At 37.2% G+C, this 15,478-nt stretch overlaps 1 protein-coding gene across 9 annotated transcripts in view; it reads right to left on the reverse strand.

Moving 5' to 3' along the window:
- Lmpt (Limpet) overlaps positions 1-15,478 on the reverse strand; it is a 958,773-nt gene that overhangs the window by 30,985 nt on the left and 912,310 nt on the right. Inside the window, exon 1 of one of the 9 annotated variants that reach the window (XM_067787099.1) lies at positions 15,241-15,390. The exons of the other annotated variants lie outside the window; for them this stretch is intronic. The gene's annotated coding sequence lies outside the window, so the exon portion shown is untranslated. Of the gene's footprint in view, positions 1-15,240; positions 15,391-15,478 lie in introns of those variants that run through there. 9 annotated transcript variants of the gene reach the window in all.

Below are 15,478 nucleotides of genomic sequence, written 5' to 3' on the forward strand. Positions count from 1 at the left end.
CTCTTGGAGTGTTCGAAAGGATAGTTCTCCGGAAGATCTACGGTGTTCTCCGTGATGCCGACGGCGAGCATCGAAGAAGATATAATAATGGCTTGTATGAGTTTTAAGCAGATCTGACGATATTGCAGCGAATAAAAGCCAAAAGGCTTCGCTGGCTAAGAAATTATTATAGTCGACAGCGCAATTTGGAAGCAGAGGAAGGGGGAGACCTCCACTGAGTTGGAAGAAACAGGTCGAAGGAAGGAGGGAGACTTGGCCTCCCTTGGTGCTCACAATTGCCGTCTGCTATCGCGAAACAGGGATAGCTGGCGTGACTTGTGAATTAATGATTTGTAGACTGAATACTTTGTGGACGTTTAAGGTGCGGCGGTAGCCCCTTTTGGTTACAAATCGGTCCAAGGCCGGAGACAGAACTGAGCAGAAGAGGTAGTCTAGTCATAAGAAAAAAGGTATTGTCTTTAATTTTCTTTACTTTTTTAATTTAAACATAAAAAAAATTAATAAGTGTAAGGCGCGACAACCCCCGAAGAGATCCAAGGCCGAGCTTCTCTTCCAATTTGCGTCGTGCTCCTCTTGATTTTCCCTGCAAATTGGCCGGACGGGACCTACATGTTTATATTTTGATGTTGTTTTGCCCGGGGTGTGAACCCAGGGCATACGGTGTGGTAGGCGGAGAACGCTACCATCATACCATGGTGGCCGCCAAATTTAAACAACAACATTTAAATTTAAAAATATTTTCGATTTGCGCTACAAATCCCCTACACTTTAAGCTCATGTAATAAACTTAAACAGGTGCATTTGGCCAGTTAAACAAATGATTGTAATTTTTCAATTTATTTAATGGCTTAATAAAAATCAGAAATTCATTGAATGACCATTAAAACTACTACATATGCGAAAAATTTGCATAATAAAAATCTTGTTGAAAACGAATCATTAGTTGTTGTTTTGTAGGTAGTTACATGCAATTACAACATAACTCGAATTTTAAACTCATTCATAAATCAGATAATTGTAAATATGCAACAATAACACATACATCGGAGTGCGTGTGTTAGAATGACTTCTGACTTAAAGTATGCATTTCAAATTTGTAGATATTACAATAAGTAAATATATAATCATTCAATAATGGCCATATTGTGTTGCACCCTGCATCTGCAAATATGCTTCCTACTGCTACATACATATCTACGCATACTTAATTGGCTTTTAGGCGTGCGCCAATGGAGCTATGCAAGATTAATTGTAGATAATGGAAAAACATATGTATTTAACACTTTTGTATGGCAAATGGCATTATAAAATTCAAAAAATCATAAAACTTTAATAAATGAAGGTGCTATATCGCTAAATTTAAGTTTCGAGTAAATTTAAGACATATTTTATTTATTAAGCGGGGAGTGCTAGGTTAGGTTAGGTTGAACTGGCCGGTCCATGAGGACCTCATATAGACTGATTGAGTCCGTAGTGTTACCAGAAGTTTGTTTTAACGACCAAACTGAAAAACCTTATCAAAAACAAGGACCTATGTTACAAAATAACTCCGTCCTCTTAGCAAATACTAGAAGCTTCCTAGGACTTAAGCCACTTGCTGCTTCTAGATCTGACAGCTGTATCACTTCTAATAGCTGGAGTCTTAGCCTGGCAAATACAGGGCACGAGCACAGAACTTCCTCGATCGTTTCCTCCTCCAACCCACACTTCCTACATCTGTTATCACTGACCAAGCCTAACTTAAAGGCATGTGACGACATAAGGCAGTGTCCAGTCAGAATACCCGTCATAAGTATACAATCCTCACTTTTTAATGATAGAAGCAATTTTGTTAGTCTAAGGTTGTAAGACCTACACATAATCTTCAACACTTTACAGCCCGCGCTTGAACCCACGTCTTTCCCGCTTGGTCTACCATGTGCACCTCTCGCCTTCGCTTAATCTCGCCCAGTCTAATTGGTACGTCTACGGAACAAGCTTCGAGGGATGCACCCTTTTTAGCTAGTTCGTCCCCTTTTCATTCCCATCTATTCCCATATGCCCTGGGACCCAATATAGATGTATGCTTCTCCCTGTCCCGATTCTCTCCAGAGACTGCTTACTCTAACACGCATTTAGATGCTGTGCTATGCGAGATTATTGCCTTAATTGCTGCTTGACTGTCAATATAAAAGTTAACACAGCTGCAGCTTAAGCTATTCTCTTCCAGGGTTTCTACTGCTTTGGTTACGGCTAATATTTCCGCTTGGAAAACGCTACAGCAACCCGGCAGCCTGTACGATCTGTTTATTTCCGGATCAACACAGTATACCGTAGACCCTACTCCTTCCACTACTTTGGAACCATCTGTGTACACATGTATCGCCTCGTCCACCATTTGCGCACCCTTGCGCCAACCGTCCACCTGTATTGTGGCCTTAAGATCTTCCTCGAAGCGCAGATAGGGAGTCAGGTAGTATGTTCGTCTTGTGATTGATGACGCTATAGTACTATGGCCATATGGTCGGTGCTCAAGCTGCCCCGAGGCACCGAGCCTGGTTACAGTTGTTAATGCTATGTTGTTTGCTACCAGGTCTACAGGTCGAATGCGCAGAATGGCATACAGTGCAGCCGTCGGGGTTGTTTTCAGGGCTCCCGTAATGCTAAGCATAGATAGTCTGCATACCCCCTCTAATTTTTTGAGGTATGTTGTTTTTTGTGTGGTTTCCACCAAACAAGAACTCCATAGTATAGAATAGGGCTTACAATCGCTGTAAAAACACAAAGAGAAAGAGAGGGCGATACGCCCCACGTACACCCCAGCATTCTTTTACATGCATAGAGTGCCATTGAGGCATTCTTCACCCTCTCCTCCACGTTGAGCTTCCATGACATCTTACTGTCTAGGATGATTCCAATATATTTTGTGCAAGGTTTCTCCTGTAAGATCACCCCTCCTAACTTAGGCCTGGTCCAATTTGGGATCTTGTACCTCTTTGCAAACAAGACCATATCCGTCTTCTTCGCATTGACTTTCAACCCGACATTAGACGCCCAGGTATGAATATCCCGAAGCGCCCGATCCATCAAAAAACTAATCGTTGGAAGGCACCTTCCACTTATGACAATTGCAACGTCATCTGCGTAAGCCGTAAGTTTTACGGGTCCCTCATCGAATCGCCTGAGCAGTTCGTTGATGACCAGCATCCACAGCAGAGGTGATAGCGCCCCTGCCTGCGGCGTGCTCCTGTCCACTGATTTCGTGGGCTGATGCAATCCCCATTGTGATGTAATCCTCCTGCAATTTAACATGCAGCCGATCCATCTGATTAAGGTGGGATGTACTTTAATGTAATTAAAACCATCCATAATAGCCCATTAAGAAACATTATAGAAAGCCCCGGCTACCGACTTGCCTTTGGTGTACGCATGCTGTGCTGTGGAGAGCAGCTTTTCACCCACGTTGGACTTTATGTACACATCTATCAGCCTCCCAAAGGTTTTGAGCAGAAATGATGTTAAGCTAATGGGTCTATACTCTTTGGGATACACGATACCGATCTTCCTCGCCTTTGGTAGGAAAGCTACACGAGCAGTTCTCCAAGAGTGCGGTACATGATTCAGTCTTATGCACCCATCGAATATTATTTTAAGCCATTCCACGACCGCCATAGAGCTATAAAGAGGAATAATATAAAAAGACATAATTCTTTGCATTTCTATAAATAGAACAAAGCAAACCAGTTCTTGAAATGAGGCGCCAACAACAAAAGTGTATCTTTGGTACAAGCTAACATACAAGGTATAACTTTCCAAAGAAAGAATCTATGCAAAGAAGACAATTGGGGAAAGTTGCATCACAACAAAATAATGGCTTTGTCTGAATGTGTTACTTGTGGGCTTGGCAACAAAACTATGCAGATTGATATATCGGACATAAGTACCCAAAAACCAATCATAGTTCAAATATACCCACAGTTTTAACGAAGTTCAGTTCAGTCTTGTTTGGCAACGTAGCGCCGCTGACTTTTCAGAAACTATTGATAGCCTATGTTATGACCAGAGACCACATGAACGTAGTGTAAAAATTTCTTAAATATCGTTTTGACAACATATTAGGTGTATGCTCTAAATCAATTCGCAATGGTTCAGAACACATCATGTCAATTTGAACTAATTCCCTTCAGGCATATTTAAACCCATGAGCTGACATAAAACGTATTAAGACCATTCAATTTCTCTTTTCATTGCGATATCCAGGAAGTGAGCAAAGAAAAAAATAAATTACCTTTATTATGCGGGTTCGTCTGTAATTGAAAATTGTAGTTTTTGTCATTGAAGTCCAACAATGGTTAATTGTACAGCTTTTATGCATGAATGTACAAATGTTTCTGTGAAAGCATTAGAGCAGAGTTAACAGTTGGTCAGGTTGATATGCGGGGTGTCACGAATTTTATTTACATAAATGCACCTACTAGTGTGAGTGAGTAAGTGCATAGGTCTTCAAATGTCTGAGAACGAAACTTTAATTTTTTCAAATACGCAGAAAAATTGAAGCAAACTTTTTAGTACCCACACTATAATTTAAAGCCTTACATTTGTTCGCACTTTTCACATAATAACAATAAATTGAATGGAATTGCCCTTATCGGCTTTCAGGCTAAATGGACTTGCTTATGAACATAAATGGGGTGCCCCAGAATACCTCACATGTTCATGTCAACCTGCACATTTCCATTATAATTAATGCATATTTATTTATTTGTAAATATTTATGTATTTCCATATCATATTACTTGGCTTTCAAAGCTACTTTTACCCTTTCATTATGAATGCATTAAATTCATTTTTATAATCACTCGATTTGTCTTGAGCGTTTGCTTTTATAATTTTTATGCGACAAGCAAACATAGTTTGTGCTTATGGCTGTACACCACGCTTTCTTAAGCAATTTGTTACACCTGTTCAAGTTCCCTGTAGGAACATCAATAAAAAGTTCAAATGCATCTAAAATTATTTTCGAACTTAGAGCGGGAAAATACTTTTGTGCATGGTATAAATATTACCAGGTAAAACCATTTACTCTTCTTGGCGGCCATAATGGTTTTTTGATTTTTAAAAAAATTTTAAAATCACTCTCTTAAACTTTGTGGAAATGCCAAACCAAAGTAAACACAAAAAAAAATTGTTAGTTTGACATTTTCATTTTTTTTTAATACCAGTGAAAAAATATTTCGAAAAGTTTTGAAATCGGTTTTTATGTATATAGCAAAAAAATTAGTTAAAAATATAATGGATGCCTCAACACGTGCTATTTTTGCAAAGCGAAAGAAGAACGAATGTTGGAGACCACCCCTATTGATTTTTCATTCATCCTTCTTCACTTGGTTGATACGTCTTTAACCCTTAAATATGCTGAAACTTCACTTTATAAGAGATCACAAGTCTCAAGTGTCCTCGCTACTGCGGAAAAAAATGATCGTGGAGATATTTTTTGGTTTGTTTTGGTCCTTTTCCTCGCGGTTGGAAGATACATTTTTTAATTGGCGCTTAACCGTTTGGGAGATTCTGGTCGTTACGTAACAAGTCACTACAGCTAACCCTGTTTCGCGATAACTGACGCCAAAAGGGGGCACCAAGAGAGATCAACAAAGTCTACCCCCACCTGCTTCTCCGAACCCAGTGGAGATCTTCCCATAACATAAAGTCAGCAAAAACGCTGTAGCTCTTCGCAGCTTAGCTAAACACCATCGTCAAGTTGGAGTATGATAGTTCGTGGAGGCTGCATTTACCGGCTGAACGGTCAAAGTCTGCCGCTGTGGTGTAGAGCTAGTGTGTTGGCCTATCCATCAAAAATATTTAAGAAAATTTGTATAGACCTTAATCTCCTCAGATATATATACCAAATTGTTATTATTAGTAGATATGTATACCTTCCGTACACCTTGGCGGTATGTCGGGTTTTTCTTCTCGTCGCGCAGACGCTGATACTTTTTTAAACAATTTGTTGAAGAAAATTCCTCAGAAGAGGATCGTGGCCTGATTCTTCCTTTTACGGGAAACCACAATACAATTATTGAGTTGAAAATTCTGGAATGCGGTTGACCGTTGAGATTTCTTATTTTCTGGTTATTTCCACCAATAAAAATTTCGGTTTTGGATAAAATATCATAATATAATTGTTAGAACGCAAAAATATATGGTAATTCTATATGACAGCATGACACTCTTAATACGCGTCCAAAAATATTTTTGTTATGAAAACAACACCAAGATAAAAAAAATAAAAAATTTGAGAGCAGTAAGAATTTTAAAATTTTTTCAAACGTCATTTCGGCTCTCACCGGTTTTACCTTGTAATATTTACACCATGCTTTTGTGCGCACAAGAGCTTTAATTTGTCAAATATTCGCAATTGATATAAGAAACGGTGGATTATTAATATTATTATTATTAGTTACTGTATGCTCGGGCTTTTAATGTACTTAAGCACTTCTTCAATCAAGTTTTTTACTCATACCACGAGGGTGAACAGTCAAGCCAAATAGATGGAAGAGCCTCTGCCTTTTCAGTGCAACGCATTAGTAGGAGAATGTGAATCGGCGTTTCATCCTCCAGCTCATCAAAGCCACAGATTAAGGTGATATCGTAGACTACAGTGTCCAGTATAGTACCCGGTTAGAGTTCGTAGGTCTTCTCTTTTTAGATTAATAACTTTGGCTGACACTCTCGATGCTGGGACTATAAACAATTTGGACTGTCTTGGTCTCGAGCATTTAATACACCACTCTGCTGGCTAGGTGGTCTGCCTATTCATTACCTTCATGTCCCTGGTGCCCCGTTACCCATCCTAACAAAACCCTGTTTTTGGCTCTCAGAAGCTTTTGAATTCCAATGTATTCATCCATTAGCTTAAAATGCATGGAACTCTGCCAGCCCAACGTTTTTCAGTCATCAAGTTCTCATCCGTGAATGAACCAGCCTCTGAGCCAGAGTCTGTATTTGGATAACCTGTTTCCCGAAAATTTATGTCCACAATGGAAACCTCAAATTCCGTGATATTCTGAGCGTAGGAACCATTGCATCACATGTAGTTGCAATACGGGATTACCTAGGGTGGATAATACATTGAAATTGGTATACAAAGTCTTTACAACTTGGGTCGCCATAAAAAATAGACTGCACGTCCGCTTACGAAGTGATAGAAAATGCAAAGTTTTGTTTTACACGAACCTTCGTCCGGGTGAAAAAAATTTGTTTTTAATTTTGCATTGCCCACTTTTCTAAAGTTAGATATGCCCCATAATGCTAAATATCAATTACCTAGAGCTTAGTCTATATACCCTTTATAAAATTAAGAGGACGTTCTTCAGAGGATGTATAACCCCCAATTTTTCCATACACATATCCATTAGATCCTTCTAAACTATGAGCTATCTATATGCAATATTTATATACAAGCTGATTTAGCCGTTCTGAGGGTATTTTTACGAAGTTGCCACCAAACAGCTTGATCTATATAAATGAAATTGTGTTTATAGGATGTTTTACTTAGGATATTTTTGAAAGGTTGCCACCTATTTTTTCAATTGAATAAATGAAATATGCCAATGCGGATATCAAATGAAAGCTAGTTTGCGACATACCGGAATATAATTATTTTTAAGAGGGTTGCCACCTAACCTTTTTTTTACGAAATGTCTGACCCAAAGTTGAGGCATCCTGCCCTAATCTCGAGATCCAAGATACTGTACTAATACTTTTTAATTGTTCTGGGTCATGTGGAAAGTTTTCTTACAGGGTATTTATGGTAGTGAATATGCATATTTTATGTAGGCAGGCATTACATTTAAACGCCTCTGCATATTTGGCGCCCAGCTACTGCCAATCAACCTTAACTGGTTACACAAATATTCCAAAAAGAAGAACGAAACTACGAAAGAAATATGTTTAATTGAAAAGTCATCAACTTTCGTAATAAATACATATTTACATAGCCGACTTTGTCTGCGTAAGTTAACCCAAAATGCATGCGACAAAATACATACATACCTAGATACATATGTATGTATGTATAAAAAACAAGTGTGTCAAGAGACCGGTGATTGTAAATTATAAACCGGAAATGCATTTAAATGTGTACCACAACTCTCTCCCTCTCACCTGATGTGATCACCTGGCGGCTGAGTGTGAAGTAAATGAATGTATAATATGTCAACTAAATGAATGTAAAAAAAAATGAAGTGTCCATGCTGGTAGGCGTATCTACATACATACATATGTAAAACATGCATATCTGTCGATGCAAGTGCTTTTTGATGTGTGAGCGCTTAAGAGTGTTCCTTGCTCTTCCATTCATTCATAACAGAAAATACGCAATAAAATAGAGCTTGGTAGCATTCGCGTAGTCTGACATTTCAAATGTGGACCGTACAACAATTATAATTAACAAGTATCACAGCAGCCAGCTTGCTCAGCCGTGACATCTCAAGAGCAATTCGAATACGTTGATATCAGCATGTTGAGTAGCTACTCATTGAGACTAAAGCCTGTTTAAAAAACCCAAGTAAAATTTCAGCTAGCTAGATAAAAGGCGATGATTATGAACGCCCAAAAACATTGGCCTCTCAGAACCCCAATCACCATTGATAGACCCACTGCTATTCACTTCTGACAAGGATAAACTGGCTCTACCGAGGTCTATCAGGAGCAGACAACAGCGGAACTCCAAATCCTATACAGCTCTCCACGAACTGTTCAGTTGCATTCCTCTGGGCAAAAAATCAGAGTAATAGTTGAGAGGATACCCAGATTATCCCAATCGCAAAATAGCTCAACACGAAGGCACGCTACTTTAGCTACTCTCAACACAATTTCGATCGCGCCAAAGTTAAACTCAGAGCTATAATAGCGGCTTAGCTATCCCAGTAAATGTAAAATTCCGAAACCGTAGGAGGAGAGAGTAGCATTCTATCTAGCGCATTCCTAATCTCAGCTACTTCCGCTTTTGAGACACTACAGTGATTCGGCAGCCTGAGATAACCGCTTTACCCTTCACAAACCTTACCTTTCCAGCTGATCCCTGTACCAATTGACTAGCTGTATATAAAACTATGGCAGAACCATCCGCACGGCGACATACATACAAACATAATAAAAAAACTCCATGTAATTTGTGTCCGAAGCATACACAGTGGCATTTGTCAGCATTGAATAGATTGTTCTGCGTGGGAGGAAGTCTAAGTTAGAAAGAATGCACGAGTCAGCCCATATCTCAAAGCCTGCGCAACGACTGGAGCGCAGCCGTCTTGGCCGCCATGTCAACCTGATGTACGACATTTTGTGGTGTTGTGCTAAAATGCCGCTGATACCTATCAGCACCGTCTGTTGTGCTGACAGAATTGTGTTGACTACCAACTCATAAAGCTAGTGTGCAACCCTAGTGTGCTTCCTCCTGCAACAATAAAAGGTCACCTAGACCTTTCAAGCTCTGTCCTCAACATTAAATCTTTAGAAAATTTCCTCTATAAATTGCTCTAGTTATCCGTATTAGGAAGGATTCTAAAAGGTTGTGAAAGATGGGATCTTAAATATGTTTATAAAAAGAAATTTCAATTTCACCAGTATTAGAGGCCAGTCCACACTATTCAGTCTGCCTTCCCGAAATTAACCCCTGACCATGATTGCCAGGTCTTCAGCGAAGTCAACTACTCAGCAACCACATACTTCTATCTGCACCAGAATTTCGTTTAATACCATAAGCCAGAGTAGAAAGACAAAACAGTCCCTGTGGCTTGCGTCTAAATGCCCTTTTTTCAATTAAGGCCCCACGCTGCTTCGCTGCAACAGTTCTGTTTTAGACAAGTTTGTTAATGAATTCAACTAGAACCCCTTCTAAACGAACCAAGGTTGTTTAGATGGCCCCAGACAGGATAGTATTAACAGCCCTTTGATGTCTTGAAAGACAACAAAAGCAAATTTTTGACGGGTCTACTCTATTTGAGCCTAAAGCTATTGCAAAGTCGTTTCCGGTTTTCATACGGTCACGTTTATATGGTTTGGTGAAACGAGAAGCATAATTTAAGGGGTTTAACTCGTTTATAAACAAAACTATATGCAAACGACTTGAGAGCCCATAAGGGCATACCAAAATAATGACGATACAATTTTAAAAATTGGATACAAATAAACAAAGAAGTAAAAATTTCGACTGTATTCACAGAGAATTCTTGGTTTTTTGAGAAAATGATTTGCTGAGTGTAGCATAACACAAATTTCTTTCATGACATTAAGACACACCCTTATATGCATGAAAATGCGACTGCATTAAAATTGTAATTTAACAAAGATTTTTAATTAAGGATAACAATAATACTGACATGTTTAAGACATGTTTTCAGCTTATAGTAATACACTTTTTCTTTAACATATCTTAATCTTTCATTAACAGTTTGTTGTGACATATCGTGAAGAGTGATTTTTGCATATGTTAAATATGCCGGTTTCGAAACCCTTATAGCTAAAGTTGTAGAAATTTTGTGTAGTAAAATATGTACAGCAGCGAACAAAAAAAAAAAAAGCAGCGGCATTCATTTTTTTTTAATGAAATTTCGTCAATTAAGGTTATTATTATTTTTTTTTTTAATTTCGATAATTTAGAAAAATACTTTGTTTTTGAAACTATGCAAATCAATCACAAAAAGCTTAAAAAAAATCCTAAATTCGAAAAAAATTTTGAGAAAATTTCGACCATATTATTTGGAGTTCTCTGAATTTTTTTTATTTTATAGCCCACAAAACTTAAGTCTAACAATGTCGAATTTTTTCGAAAACCTTTTTGAGATTGTATTTTATTAATTGTTTATGAGATTGGTTTGCATAGTTTGAGTCTTACACTTCATTGTAGTTTTTTCTTAAGCTAGCGCTACTGTATATGAGTTTTTAATAAAACAAAGCGCTAATTTAACTCGACAACGTTTCAACATGTAACGCCCTTTAGAAAGCTATTGCTCTTTTATTTAGTAAATTAATGAATTTTATGTCAATATTTGACCTTCACGACTAAATATTTATTGTTCGATTATTTTTTGTTATTTTAAATCACAAGCAGTCGTTGAACTCTCATACAATAAAAAATATATTACATTTATTGATTGTTGTAACGCCAGCCAATTAAAGAATACAGAAGAAAAAACAAAAGCAATTATACAATACAACTTTTGTTATTTAACAAGCACAAATTGGCAAAATTCGTTACTCATAAACACGCAATTTTTTTTTTTTTCAAATATCATTTTTGTGATGAGATACAAAACACATGGGATATCTAGTATTATTATTTATTCTATATAAATGAACAGTAGAAATTTCATGCTACGAATATCGCTTTGAACATGACCTTTAACCATACCCATATGTATCTAATTTAATATCTAAATAAAAGCATCAATAGAAAATACCCGCTGCCTTTGATTACTCATACGCAGTGGCAGCCAAACAAGCGATCAGCGTGTTAAACTTATCACTTGCTAAAAGAATCTATTTACATTTAGTATGCTGTAGATAAGAGTATCTCACAGCTTTGAGGAATTATGTGTTGTATTTAAGAATATCAATAAACAAATGCTTGTTTGTAAAAGCAAATAATCGTTTACCGGCTGTCGGCTGCAGGCTTCTATTGCTCATACTACAAAACACATACTCGGGTATACAAACAAATTTGATATGAAATAATAATCGAAATCGTTTTGAATGCAGCACAAATATGAATACAAATAAATGTAAACAAATATGTGAATCGAGCAAATGTCAAGTGAATTGAGATTATCATATGAGACCAGCTGTTCGCTGATAAGAGTTATTTATAGGTTGGAAAAGCAGCGTGTACATTTATCTGTTTGTGTGGCAGGCATGACAATTAACTTCACGTACACTGGTGGCGATCTAAATTGGGCATAAATGCGAGAACGGTTTGGTACTTTAGGCCCACTCGCAGAACGGCAAGTAAACTTTTTAACTCAGAGTTTTTAAAAAAAAATTTGTCAAAAATGTATGTCAGGTTGACTCTGAGTTAAAACATAAATTTTTCGTTCTGCAAGTGAGCCTTAGCCTTTTTGTCTATACCAAGTGAAAAATATGTATATGATAGAAGGCGGACTATTTTCCAAAATTTTCGAAGAGGATTGCCTCAACAAGATTGCTTCGATAAACTTAGTTCTGTTTCTTTGCCAAAAACCATCGACGCTGAACATGATGTGATATTGAGAGATCATCATGTGATATACCGCATCGATAAACAATAGTGCTTACAGCGCAATAAACATGAAATTGATAATTTGATTCAATCGCGGTAACTTAAACGACGTTTATAACATCATATCATGAATATATCAGTATGAGCCGGACAATTAACAATTTTTTTTCCGAAGGGCGTTTTAAATTTGTGTCCATACAAAGTTAAGTCTATGAGGACCTCACATAGACACTGAATGAGTCCGTTGTGTTACCAGAAGTTTGTTTAACGACCAAACTGAAAACCCCTATCAAAAACCAGGACGTATGTTACAAAATAACTCCGTCCTCTTGGCAAATACTGGAAGCTTCCTAGGATTTAAGCCACTTGCTGCTTCTAGATCTGACAGCTGTATCACTCCTAATAGCTGGAATCTTAGCCTGGCAAGCGCTGGGCAAGAGCACAGAATGTGCTCGATCGTTTTCTCCTCCAGCCCGCACTTCCTACATCTGCTATCACTGACCAAGCCTTATTTAAAGGGTTGTGACGCCAGTAGGTAGTGTCTAGTCATAATACCTGTCATGAGTCTATAGTCCTCTCTTTTTAATCATAGGAGCAACTTTGTTAGTCTAAGGTTGTAAGACCCATACAAAGTGTGAACAATTTTTTTTCAAACGAACTCTGAAAGACTATTCAGCTAAGTTCTGGGATATGGTTGTTGTAATAGTAGAAAGAGACTTATCGGAGGTTTTCTGAAAGCTATGAGCAGACTTGCTTTCTAGGAACTGCTTACCAACTGAATGTTTTTAAGATTGAAGTTGCCACATATTTTTAGAAGAACGTTAGACAAGTGGTTTTACTTTTACGGCCAGCTCGATAAGTTTAAAAAATAAATCGAACGGATATTAGTTCGAAGTTTTCGTGAGTGCTTTGAGTTGGTATATCAAAACGTTACGCGGGCGTTGGCAGCGAGCGTACCTGTGGTATGGCAGGTAGCGCGGCAATTATTTTCATATGCTTCTAAGCAAATTTTTGTTAGAACTGTAAAGCTATAAGACAAACGAGGGTGTATATTGGAAACGAGGGTGTTGCGTGTAGAGCTTACTAGAATGAATATACTAAGTTAATAGTCCTCGAGCTTCTCAAGCGCTCAGGGTTTCTGAATAACAGCAATGACCTCAACCCCAGGAATAGGGGAAGGTTTTCCACGATAAATTGTGGGTGCTGGACTGTTCGATATCCTCGAACACCCATTGTGAATAATAGGAAACTTCCCCGTGTGCCTTGGTGTGGTGGTAGCATGCTCCGCCTACCACGCCGGAGATCGCGGTTTCAATTGCTAGGCAAAGCAACATGAAAAAGTTAGAAACAAGTTTTTATTTTTATTTTTATTTTAATTTCTTAATTAGAAAAAAAAGCTTTTTTAAGCGAGATCGCCCTTGGCAGTGATTTGGCAAACACTCCGAGTGTATTTCAGTTGGCGAATTTCTGCCCAAAAATTTATGTATTTTAGCTCAATCCGTGAAAGTTATGAGATTATTTCGATCTATCACATACTCCTCTCTCCAACTACCGGTGAACGTACTCACGAGCCAGTTGTGACCTCCATTAATTTTCGAATAACTTGAGGGTACCTTATATATTACTTTCGCATAGCAGTTTTAGTAAACTCGATGTATGTAATGAAAATTATGAGCTATATACCAAGAGAGTTCAGGAAACAAATTAACTTTGGGACAAAAATTCATATTTTTAATTTAGAAAAATTTTTTTAAAAATTCCGACTGAATAAAATTATAGCTTATAATTTGTCTTGCTGTTGCTGATTTAAATTGGCATGGACGTTTCTATCTAATCATCTTCGTAATGATCGGCATTTTAACATATAGGTATTTCGTGCTTTTTTCATTGTGATCACAAAACTGCCTCCGTAGTATGCTTTGGTTGGTCTGTCGAGTTTCCTATATCTCTATTTAAAGCTGACGTCGAAATGCCCTACTTTTATGAGCTTTCTCTGAAATTCCTGTTTGCCAACCAATTTTGAGGATATGCGTCCAAAATCCGCCCTGATCTGGCCAATGCTAACCCTCAATATAAAGCACATAAATGGCTCCGAAAAGAGTCGTATAAGAAGCAAATTATGAGCTGTTTATGAGCGCAATAGGAGTCCAATCAGACTCCTATTTAAGGCTCACATAATGTATGAAATAATGTCCATATCGGACGAACATTGCAAGAAAGAAAATGAACTAATTTCGGGGTCTTAAATGAGCTTATAATGTAAACGCTTTGAGCGTGGTGTTTTTATGACTCTTTTATAACTCAGAATGTTTGCTAGGCAAAGAATGAAATGAAACACTAGCTGTAATCTTTTGTTGCCGAGTTGAAATATGAATTCAAAAAATTGATAGCGCCTTCTGCACCTTGTTTTATTGCAACTAGCCAACAAAAGATTGCGCTAATAGTATATACAAGTTAAAATCAGTATTATTATGCAAAAAAATTATAAAAATATGTAAAATGCAGAACAAAATTTATTGTTCCCTTCTATATTTTCATTTCCGCCGTTGTTTTCACTTTTGGCCATTCGCTAATTAAGTAAACTAAAAAGCTGATCGAACAAAACAACAGAACGAGCACATCTGCGTTTTTTTTTTAATATTTGTACACTGAGTTTATTTTTTTAACGAATACTTTGTTGTGCTAACAAAATCTCAGGAAAACGTTTTATACACAGTGCAAATTTTTTATTTTTTTACAAATGGTTTTTTAAGAAATCATGAGTATGCGGTGCATTTTATAAAAAACTTTTATTCAAAAAAAAAAAAAAGAAAAAAGTTAAAATAAAAAACAAAAACAAAAACCAATTTAGTTTTTTTATAAAAAAACGACATTTTCTCTTTAAGATTTATTTTAAGTTTTTAATATTTTTTTATATTTATTATTTCCACTACTTTTTTAAAGTCTACTTCGCGCCGTCTAGACTTTTATTCACGTAAATATTAAACAAAATAAATAAAAAATATTACTGCAGTTGAAAAACCGTTATTATTGCCGTAACATTCCAAACACGCCGAATGTTGTTTTGTTACTGAATTAAACGCTTAAATTGTGCTGACATCGAGCTGCCAATTGATTCGATTGCTAAGCGCTAGAAATCAACTTCGAGCACATGGAAGCAAAGTAAACAAATATTTAATTTCACGCGCAAGTACGAGTATTCATAGCAACAATTCGAACACTCAATATTCACTCTTTCGTTATTCC

Source organism: Eurosta solidaginis, chromosome 5 (assembly GCF_040869045.1).
Source record: "Eurosta solidaginis isolate ZX-2024a chromosome 5, ASM4086904v1, whole genome shotgun sequence".
Taxonomy (NCBI): Eukaryota; Metazoa; Arthropoda; class Insecta; order Diptera; family Tephritidae; genus Eurosta; species Eurosta solidaginis.